Source organism: Bidens hawaiensis, unplaced genomic scaffold (genome assembly GCF_021521415.1).
Source record: "Bidens hawaiensis isolate Kalapana, Puna unplaced genomic scaffold, B.hawaiensis_p1.1 tig00005344_1, whole genome shotgun sequence".
Lineage (NCBI taxonomy): Eukaryota > Viridiplantae > Streptophyta > Magnoliopsida > Asterales > Asteraceae > Bidens > Bidens hawaiensis.
Genome location: NW_027491340.1, coordinates 893,574 through 905,078, shown reverse-complemented (window position 1 = coordinate 905,078; position 11,505 = coordinate 893,574). Strand labels below are relative to the sequence as shown.

At 33.5% G+C, this 11,505-nt stretch overlaps 1 long non-coding RNA gene across 2 annotated transcripts; it reads left to right on the top strand.

The window, feature by feature from the left end:
* The first annotated feature begins 7,278 nt into the window (after window positions 1–7,278).
* On the top strand, window positions 7,279–10,891 carry LOC143629602 (uncharacterized). 2 transcript variants are annotated; one of them, XR_013152989.1, is made up of 4 exons: window positions 7,279–8,180; window positions 8,252–8,356; window positions 10,067–10,095; window positions 10,237–10,891. It is a non-coding gene; the product is annotated as an uncharacterized LOC143629602 (long non-coding RNA). The 2 variants fall into 2 exon arrangements; XR_013152988.1 differs by having other exon boundaries at window positions 7,279–8,356.
* The last annotated feature ends 614 nt before the right edge of the window (window positions 10,892–11,505 follow it).

The window sequence follows — 11,505 nt, the reverse complement described above, 5'->3', positions numbered from 1 at the left end:
TTCCCGTATATATTATGTAATTATATGCTTATAAGGCCCCGTTACCAGTACCTCACATTTGGACGTTGGATTTACTCATTAACATAGTTCTAATCATCATAGTTAATAAAAACATTCTTGGAATATAAAAACTTTCATAAAACATTACATAACTTGTCTTAAACAAACATCTTTGTCTTTTAAAATAAACAAACATTAAACATAAATGATAAACATCTCGAGTCTTCCGATGCCAGTCTCTTATTTGCTTGTCATGTGTACCCCTCAAGCTAGCTGCCTCATTCTACTTACCTGCGTGCATACTAAAAGTCAGCTACGCTGAGTGAGTTCCAGTTAATCACATAACATACATTACATACATACTTACATACTTACATACTTTCATATTTTGAATTATACTTTACTATATTCTATTCTGCCTCGGATATTATTTGGGTCCGGTCCCTTTTTCTGCCTCGGATATTATTAGGGTCGGTCCCATTTCTGCCTTGAGTATTATTAGGGCTCAGTTCCTTTCTGCCTTGAGATTTAGAAGGGCTCGGTCCCTTTTCTACCTTGGATATTATTAGGGTCCGGTCCCTTTCTATCTTGCTATCTCATACATTCATTCATAACATACAAACACATCATTCATATATCATACATAGCATTATAACTTGACAGTACGTGCAATATCTGAAGATCGTTCACGTACCGACAATCAATCATTCTTACCTTTCACATAATCACATAAGGCATACACTTATCACTTAGTATAAATGTATTAACAATCACATCGAGTATGCACACAGCCCAGAAAACATAACACAGAAATGGGGCTAGAAACTCACCTGGATCCTGTTCCTTTCTCCATTAATCATAATTCCCTTCTTTAATTGTGCCATGCTAACTGTATATGGGGTACACGTATTAAAACTCGTTCTATTGGTATTTCAACCAAAACGGTTAAGTCTGGGGTAATCTAATGATATAGTATTAGATTACTTTTTTACTTGGTTTATCTTGTTTGTTAAACCCTAAGGTATAAGGTTCTTCCCAATATTTAATTATTATTATTTTCTATTTCTTTAAACATTCTATTCTGAATTTAAGACTTTTGGATTATTTTAATATTATCTTTCCATTTTAAACCTTAATCGTGATTAGCCTTTTCTTTCCTTCCTAGCACTCGGGCCTCATTGCAAACGAACTAGGATTGTATTTGGATTTAATCAAGGGGGTTTGAGTTAGGCTTAGTGATCGAGTTATACCTAAATATACAAGTAATCGAATTATAAGTTGCATTCAAGTCTTGTAGTGTATGTGAACATGATCATTGTACTCGGGTTCTTTATGTGTGAGTGAGTGCAATCTCTTGTGATCGGGTTTGAGGATGAGCAGCTAAAGATAGTAGAGTGCATGTATGCGAGTATATTGATTGTATTCGAGTTCAACTTTGCTAAGGCATTTGTATGCGAGCATAGATGTAATTGAGCTATTCATGTGTTAGGGGCCAGCCCAATGTATGCGACTTATATATACATATTGTAAGCGAGTTTGTGTAGGTGTGTGTATGTATATATATATAATGTAATTGAGTCCACATTTTATACTAACCCGATTGTAATCGACTCTTGCAACTCATTTGGCATTGTATGTGAATATATATTCTAAGATTGTGTGTGATTCAAGTTTGTAAACGAGTCTCCATTGCGTTTCTCATTTGTAATTGAGTTTCAATGTATGCGAGTTAAGTATATGTATATATAAATATTGTATGCGATCCATGAAATAATACTAAGTATTATTTGTATGCGAGTATATATGTATTGTAGTATGCGAGTCTATACGTATATATTCCAAGTATTGTAATCGAGTATAGTGTATCCGAGGTTAATGTATGCGAGTGTTTTCATGTATATTGTATGCGATGGTCCTTTAAGGGTCTAAGTATTGTATGCGACTACATGGGTTATTGTATGCGAGTATGTATATCTTCATTGTATGCGACTTGTGTATGCATATATTGTAATCGGCTATATGTATGCGACTTGTACATAGAATACAATGTATGCGAGTATGTGTATGTTTATATTTTCTAAGTATTTGTATGCGAGTCTGGTCGTTTATATTCTAAGTATTGTATGCTAATCATTGTATGCGAGTTACGTATATTGTAATACTTGTATGCGACTTGTGTACATATTTTGTATGCGAGGCTTAGCTATTGTATGCGAGTTTGTGAAATTTGGCTAAGGAAATTGTAAGCTAACGGGCTATAGGATTCTGCTCATGAACGTGCCAAGGGTCACGGGTCCGGGTCCTTAAAACCATTGTTTTCGTTTCGTTTATCGGCCATATACTCTTTTAGGGATTGATATTAACTCATAAGTGCCTCCCAAAACGCTTTTGGCCAAAACTTGACTCGTTTATAACATAATACATGAACCTTCATGGTAAAAACGCCCAAACTAGATCTAGGGTTCATTTAAACGAGCCGTACACTTTTTTTGGTTCATTAAGTTCGTTACTTTACGTTTTGTTTAGACCCGATCTATTATAGTTTCAAGGCCAAACGTTTATTAAAACATAAACTTTAAGTTCAAGAACATACCTTTAAGAGTTCGTTTGGTCTCGGTTAGCTTGATTATAGATCTTGAATCTTGTATCTATCTATATATCGAAGATCTATCTATATTTGGCTTGATTTTTGGTCTCGGATTCTTTCTTTCTCTCTTGTGGCCGTTTATAGTAATTTGTGTGTGTGTTTGGAGTGTGTAGAGATTAAGATGGAAAGAAATGAGGATTTAGGGGTTTGGAATGATTTAAGAGAGTATTTATACCCTCAAGTCCCATGGACCTAAGGCTCATCCATCATCTTAATCCATTTTAATTAATCTAAGTCCATGATCTTTTCTTTTATTATTTATTAATTAAATATTATCACACGACAACTCGACGCAACTTTCTTTATTTATTATTATAATATTTGGGATGTTACAATGCTTTACTTGTAATTTTATAATTTTGATAATCCTGTATGTTATACGGGCTCTAAAGCTAGTTTGTAATTAAAAAAAAGTGATTATGCTAAATATAAGGATCGATTATTCAAAACTTACTAGTTACAAACACATGAATAAATTTTATAGCTATCGAAGCTTTAAGACGCTACCAACCAAAATTCATACATGAAAGGATAACATAGATAATGACGAAGATAGTAATGGTATATATATTATGGGGTCAAGTTATTCTACAAATGGGAACAAAAATGAAAATGATGAGAAGGATTTGTAGCAACACAAAAAAACCTCTAAAAAATTAATAAAAAAATCATAACCCAAAATATAAAAAAAAATGCAAAAGTAGAAAAAAAAATGTTTCCACCATCTTTCTCGTTCTAAAAAAAATGATGAGTAAAAAAGTTATTGTTTCTTTTTTTTATCATTGTGTTTTGTGTTTATTTTCGTAATTCATTGTGGTTTTTTTCCTTGACATTGTGTTTTTTTTCTTTATATAATGTTATATTACTCAATATTGTGCTATATTTTGTTTGGCTTTGTGTTTTATTTTGCGAATAATTGTGTCTTTTTTTAGTTATAATTGTGTCTTTTGTTCATTTTCGTCATTGTGTCTTTGATCTCGTCATTGTGTCTTTTCGTCATTTTTTTTATTTTTCTTTTAAAAAAAAACTTTTTCTTTTTGAACCAGAATGACGGTGGAAACATTTTAGTTTTTTAAATTTTTTCGTTATATATATATATTGACTTATGATATTTTTACTGTTTTTTTAGTTTATTTTTAAGGGTTTTTTGTATGGTTACAAATCCTTCTCTCACTTCTAATTTTTGTTTCCATTTAGGGGGTGTTTGGTAGAGGGAATTGAGGGGTGAGAAATGGAATTGGAAAGAATTCTCTTGTTTGTTTATGAAAGAAAGATGTGAGAAATGGAAATAAACCATTTTCATTTCTCTGATTTTGTTTCTCTAAAAAAAGCGGAGAATTGGATTTCTAGAGTTTCATTTCTCAGCCTCACTCTCTCACGCCTCTCCCTGCTGTTCGATCTACAGCAGCAAACTCACGCATCTCCCTACTGTTCGATCGACTTGCAGCCTCTAATCACCCACAAATCATCTCCAATCCAAGAACCGAGTTCGTATTCGCGATCCTTGCTTCGATTCCAACGATCCTAGGTATGAAACTTTCATTTTTTTTGACTTTCTTATGCTCGACCAGACCTAAACCTCGATCCAAACTCAGCTGCTGATGTCGATTGTTATCGTGGGATGTTTGTATGTTGTTGGTAATCGATTAGATATGTTAGATTTCAATGGTTTATGTTTAATTCGACTCTTGATGAAATCTTTGATGTCTAGGTTGGGAATTGAACATTATATGGTATGAAATTGATGAGTTTGAATCATGAATTTTATGTTAGAATGATATTTAGATGCTAGGTTGAATGTTGGAACCGATAAATTGAATGTTTACATGAGTTGCTTGAATGTTGTTGCTGATGAAATCTGTAATGTTGTTTTGTTCAAACAATATTTTGATCATAACAGATGCAAATTGATCGTTTCTTGAGTCTAACATTAAGTTCAAAGAGTCTAGTTTCAAACCCCACTGGTTTCGTAATTTTTAGAGAAGTTTTGATTACCCAAACGTGAAAAATAAAACCGAAGGTCAAATCTATTTTTGACTGACAGATTTTAGGTCCACTTCTAAAGAGCATAACTCTCTTGTTTTTGAAGTTTTAGACTTCATTCCTCTTTCTAATGAACATTTTAAGTGTCTAGAATATTTCCCAATTGGCCTTGTATGCAAATCCTGAGTAGTCAATTTTTGAGAAATTTTGACATTTACAAACTCTGAACAGTAAGTTTTAGATACCTTTGATAATTAGCATTTTAGTTGAAAACCTTATGCATACTTTAAAAATTTGAGAAAAATATATAAACACCTAGAGATGTTGAAGTTTCTGTGAAAATATTTTCATAATTTATTTCAATTGTTTTGTTGATAAATAAATCTATATTTACAAACTCAAATCTGACCAAAAAACTCAGATTTCTACATATCAACAAATCATCACTTTTTACACCATTTTTATCTAGAAATTGACTTGTAACTCACATGGAAACCTTAGGGATCTTGTATAACATTGACTTGTAACTCACATGGAAACTTGGATGTTCAATTTCATCCAAAATAACATATATATTGATGTAAACATTGGCAATTAAACAACATTCAGCAAGTCAGTGAATAAAGTAGCCTGTAATCATTTTTCTTGCTTTCATGATCACTTTGTTGCTAATATTTGGATTATATTTTGGAGTTATTTGCTTTTCTTGAATTTTCTTATATTTTTATGTGTAGATGGCAAGATCACCTTCCAGACAAAGAATAGTTGCCATAGGTGCATTTTATGTCATTTATGTTACGATTCGTTGGTGGATGTTGTGTACTTATCATTTGCGTCGGTCGATTGAGTCAATGACTTTACGTACAAAATATTTAATGAGTTACCATAATAGGCGTGAAAACATGGTGAGGATGGTTTATGAAAGTGATGTTACGAGTGTTGTTAACATAAGAATGAATATACATGCATTTACAACACTTTGTGATATGCTAGAAACTAGAGGGGGACTAAAGAATAGTTTTGTATGTGAATTGGTTTTAACTATGGTTGATGTTTTTTGCTTAAAAACTATGTTTTGTATGTGAATTGGTTTGATCAATGCATATTTTGGTTGGAATTTATGCATCTTTTTATATGTTTTTTATTTTTTAATAAATATTTGTTATGAAAAAAATACTTGTGCTAATGATAAAGTTGATATAATTCTCTGTTTATTTCCTATGTACCAAACAAGAGAAATGATTCTCAGCTATATTTCTCTACTGAAATCTCTGTACTACCAAACAGAACAGTCAATTCTCATTCTCCAGACCAATTCCCTTTCTCTGCAATTCCATTTCTCTATTCCATTTCTCTACAATTCCATTCTCTGTACCAAACACCCCCTTATATTTTAACTTTACCCATATATTATGTAGCTTCCTTTATACTTTATTATTATTCAGCATAACTATATGTTCAAACGTTATAGAGATGGTTAAATATAAAAAATAACATGGAAACCGTTCTCTCAATTGAATTATGGTCCCTGAGGGTGTGTTCGTTTTGTTGTAATGGAATCGAATTTGGATGGAATTGGAATTGATTTTCATTTCTTAAGGTGTTCGTTTCGTTAGAATTGGAATTTAATTCCATCAAATTCCTTATGTTGGAATGTTGATCGGTCGACTAACATTTTCGTGTTCGGGTGTGTTCGGATTCAGGTCAGCGCTCCGAGTCGGTTCGCAATTGGTTCGATGCCCCAAGTCAGTTCGCGTTTGGTTCGTCTTCAGTTCGACGCTTTCGCTTTGGTTTAACATGTCACACCCCATCTTTGGCCTAGGCGTGTAACCCATAGTTGGTACCATTTTTGTAAATAAATTATAGTTACGATTTATTAGCAAAAATTTAGCGTTGATATAATATTAACATATTTATATTCATGCAACAACTTGGATTTTTCAAATTAATATTTATATCCTTTACCCGACCCGTTTATGTTCGGGAAATTTTATCAATAAAATTATCGTGTTTATCGAGTAATTACTATTTTATTCTTAATTGTTTATTATATTTATTTATTATATATGAACAACTTTCAAGTTTATTCAATTTTGACCCTAAACTAAACTTGTACCCATTGTTGTTTCCCTCTTCATTTTCTGAGGACCTGATTGCGAATTCTGTATATTATAACATCTAACCTGTATACCCATTATTCAACCCAAACCCGTAAACCCGTATACCCAATTGATTAACTTGGACCTTAATTCTTCTCTTATACTTGGGAATCAAATCAGAAGAGTAGTTAATCTTGCCTAATTCGTTTTTACCAACACTGTTAATTTGAAATATCTATATCTATATTACGGATAAAATTGTAATTTGACCATTTTGAGACGTCGCTAAGAATTAGTTGGGAGACGCCGCTAAATTGATTACACTCACCAGCCGGCAGATAATCTTCAGGCGATGTTACAATCTTCGATTGCAATCAATATTATTGAAATCCTAATTGTTCATCCGTTATGGTGCAGTCATTATCATTAACTCGTGAGCAATATCATTGGGGACCCTTCCTATTCCCTGCACGCAATTGATGAATGAAACCGAACGACGATATTGAAGACGCGACAATAAATCATCAAAATGGTCACGAACCGAGTTGATTTGGGATCGAATGTCTTTGCAGATGATGCAATATTTCAGAGTTCAGACACTATTAACTTGAGCTTCATCATCACTATCTTACTCTCTTTTATGGTGGGTATATTATATCAAGTTTATGTTCCTAGATTTTATGTAGGGTTTCTATAGTTGTGTCAAATAACTCAAAATTTGGAATCTTTTTAGCAGGTCCAAACGGGTCGGGTCTCGGGTGACCTTAATCAGGTTTTCCAGAATTTTAACAGTTAAATGACTTGATGTATCAAATATGATCATCAAATACCATCATTCCAGTAATAATCTAACTAATATATTATAATGATATATGAGGCTCTATGTTTAAGACCAATTAGTCGTCTTGCCAAATAAATTGTCAGAGTTTGACCACTATAGAGAACATGCAACTTCCTGTAGAGAATGTTGTGGCACATATATTTGATGGCTGAAATGATGATAATGGGAATGGTTCTGATGCTCAGATTGCTTCTTGCAGAATATTAGAAGCTTTATTTCTAATTAAACTATTAACTGTGTATCAAAGGTTTACTTCGACAACTTCTTTCTTTAAAATGGACCACGCCTGAATTAGTTTAAGTACCTGGGCACTATTTTGAGGCTCCGGGTCCCTTCTTGAAGTGAAGTACCATCCTGATGCTGTTGGAAGTGCCATTAATAAACTATTTGAGTTTCTAATTATTATGAAGGTTTGGCTTACGATTCAATTTTTTTATGAACTTTAAACGTAAACGCTTAACTTTAATTTAATCAATATGTAGTGTTTCAAGTTTATCATCGTTTCTTGCAGGGGTCCTTCACTCAGTGGAGATAGATACAAGATTACATATTTGCACATCCTCTCTTTGATTAGCCAAAACTGCCGACTGGTCTTTTACCTCTCATGAAGGTAATTCGTATCGAAACTAATTATTTATATAATTGTTAATGTCAATAACCTATGAATCTTTTCTATAATAGGGCATAGCAGACACGGTATCGTATTCGCAAAAGGATGGACAGTTGCTTCGTGGATAGCACAATCTTTTGGGGGGAAGCGTTTCTTATTATAGCAACTGCAGCTGGGTAATATGTTTAGTTTTATACTTTTATTTTATATGCTTGGTGATCAATGTTGACTTTTCAGTTTATATGCAGCTAGATATGACAATTTTGACCCACTTAAGTTTGGAACATTATTTTTGTTCTGATCAAAATGGGTTTTAGCTAAATAAATTCGGGTTGAGAATAGTGTTTTTAGAAAACAGAAAAATAAACTATCCAAGAGCTGAGCAATATTATAATGCTTAAAAGACGTAACCCAATATCAACGGAAGCCAGGGCAAAATGGTCAATTTATAGAAAGGAGAGTTGAATGATACCAATGGTAATTTGGGTATATTGGGAACCTATGATGGCAATTCGGTGTCGGGTCATTCAGGACTTTTTTTGTCTAAGTTTTTTCGGTCAAATTTTTCTTTTCGTTTTAAGATCATAAGTGATTTTGGTCAACTTTTACTTTTTCCACATTGTTGACTCTTTGGGCCAATATTATTATATCATTGAGTGCTGAAATTTGGACTTTCGTATGCAGATTTCTGAGCTGACTGTCATGTACCTTCAAACTTTTATAGTTATGTCAGTATCAAACATACAACCATGGTGATCTAGAGAATCTGTTGCTGAGCTGATATATGGAGTATTTGATGTACCGTAATTGGAATGGTAACCGTAAAGCCTCCATGGAGCCAGCAATATCAGGAGGTAGGCATTTACACAAATCTGTTTATACGTTGTGATTATTTTATGCACTAAATGTGACACTTTCTTGTTGTTTTACAGTCAATTAGGATACATACTAAATCATGTGTCTTTCTTTCAGGTTGTTTCATTCTTTTGTATCAGGACAACTAAAGCTCATCCACCTATACTGAACCATCTTTCTTTCGATGCAAAAGAGTTTCTATTAAAATGCCTTCAAAAGTATGTATTCTGTTTATGTTCATGCATATGTTACTAATTCTATACATGTATATACGAGGTTGTATTTATAAGCATTAAAAGACACCCTCTGATCCATTTCGGCTAATTCTTGTTCTTTTGCTTTCCCCATTTTACATTATTATTTTCTCATAGGAATGGCTACCAATTATCTCAATAATTAGCTCTAAATGACGATTTACAACTAGTACTAGCCAAACACAAAGAACTTTTTACGGGAACTTGTGTCATTTCACGTAATATATATGCTAATATGAAAAATTGTTTTTCCTTTTTATAAGTGGTCCGTTGTGACCCGAGCCAAGTTGTTATTTATATTAAATTTTGACCCTTCTGACATGAACTCGATTTCACTCGAACCCATTTTGACCGCACCCAGTCTGATTGGAACTACTTTTCCCCTATGTGAATGTCGCGGTGTAAATTAGGAAGTTTAACTCGTATGTGACTTTTTTTTTATTTGGAGGTCAAGGGGCGTTCGGTCATATGTTTTATATGAGGGCAACCCATTTTTAGTCAACTGATCCAAGTTCTCTTTTTATTTGGAGGTCCATGGGTACTTGATGTTTTAAATGGGCCAGTTTGACTTTTTTAAGTCAACTGATTCAAGTGGATTGTCACTTTAACTCATCATATATTTATTTATGTAATTCATGTTTGGATAATGACACGAAAACGTAATGATTTTTATCTTCAGAGAGAAAAACGTAACACTTTTAAAATTATCTTTTAGTTTACAAACTTGCTATGTTATATTTATTTGTTTTACACACATGTATATTTGTTATTTTTTAGTGGACTCTCCATGCTTGTGTATCAATGTGGTCAGCCATAAATGTTTTTTCGTATCTAACTGTTATCATTATAATATTGATAAACATTGATAAATTTTAGCTTTTATTATTTTTAGTTATTTATAAATCATAATCTTATTCTTTTAGGGGCAAAACTCTTGCAAGAAGCAGGTTTTTAGAGAATTTGTCATGGACTTACTTGCAGCAAGACTATTCTAAAGTAGGTGAGAATTCAAGAGGTCGGTTTATGATACTATATATAAAAAAATTATTTCTTGAACATTTTTGTTAATGTCAAATTAGAATCTTACTGATGCAGAAAGTAACTTCTTTGCATTTTGAAAGCCTACTGCAGAAGTTATGATGGAGTAGTCGGGAAAGTGTAGGGAATGACGGTTATACCCTTGAGTGAAGAAACAACAAGAAGATGAACATGATTTAAGGAGCCAACCTGTTTTTATATGGGTCAACCCAAACCTCACACATTTCTAAACGGTTTGTGTTAGTTGACATAAAGCATGCTTTTTATAAGGTTAGTTCGGGCCGTGTCAACAATTGCTACCCTACTTGGAACTACTAACCGTTATGGTGATGAAATGATGAGTGCAATATAATGAATGGAAAAATTGGAACTTTGAATTGGGAATGTGAGCCACGTATAATAGAAGTCAAATCTTGAAGTGGTATTTGAATTTTGACAGAAGTAAAAATGCTGGATAAAATTATTTAAACACTTTGTTTGCTTTGCCGGTATAGGTTGTATGTGGTTTAGGTGTTAGAAAAAGCCTGGCGTTGACTTTTGAGGAGAGCCAAAATGGTAGTGTAATCTTTGGTGGTGTTTGTTTTTCACTAAAAGCACTTCTCCACCTCTTTTGTCTGTGCCGCGCAGACGTTGGGCTCTGCAGTGTGTTTGTTTTTTAGAAGACGTTTCATTTAAAAACGTCTGCGCGTCCTCTTCTCCTAGAAGTGTTGCCCATATCACGTCCCACCTCTTCCTCCCTTCTTTTCTTTTTTTCATTATCAACAACAAAGATAATCAAAACCTGCAGCTCCACCCTCCTCCTAGCTTCTCCACCCCAACCCTAGCTTCCACCCTCGCCGCCTCCTCCACCGCCGCCGGCTATCTCCGTCGCCGCCGTCAACGATCCAAACCTCTCTCTCTCTCTCTCTCTCAAACGATTTCCGCTGAACAATCGGTAATCTGTTGTTGTTGGGTATATGTTCTTATAATCTCATTGTTTGTATCATAGACAGACAAATGTTTGTAATAATGGGTTGGAATTGTTTATTGATGATTGTAGAGGGTGATGGTGATGGTGATTTTCAGAAGAGTCTACAAGAAATGGTAGGTTGTCATTAGAAGGTGTGACTACAAACAACCAACACTGCAGGTTTATAAATTTGCAACAATGAAAATAATTTGGAGTGGACTGAAGATGT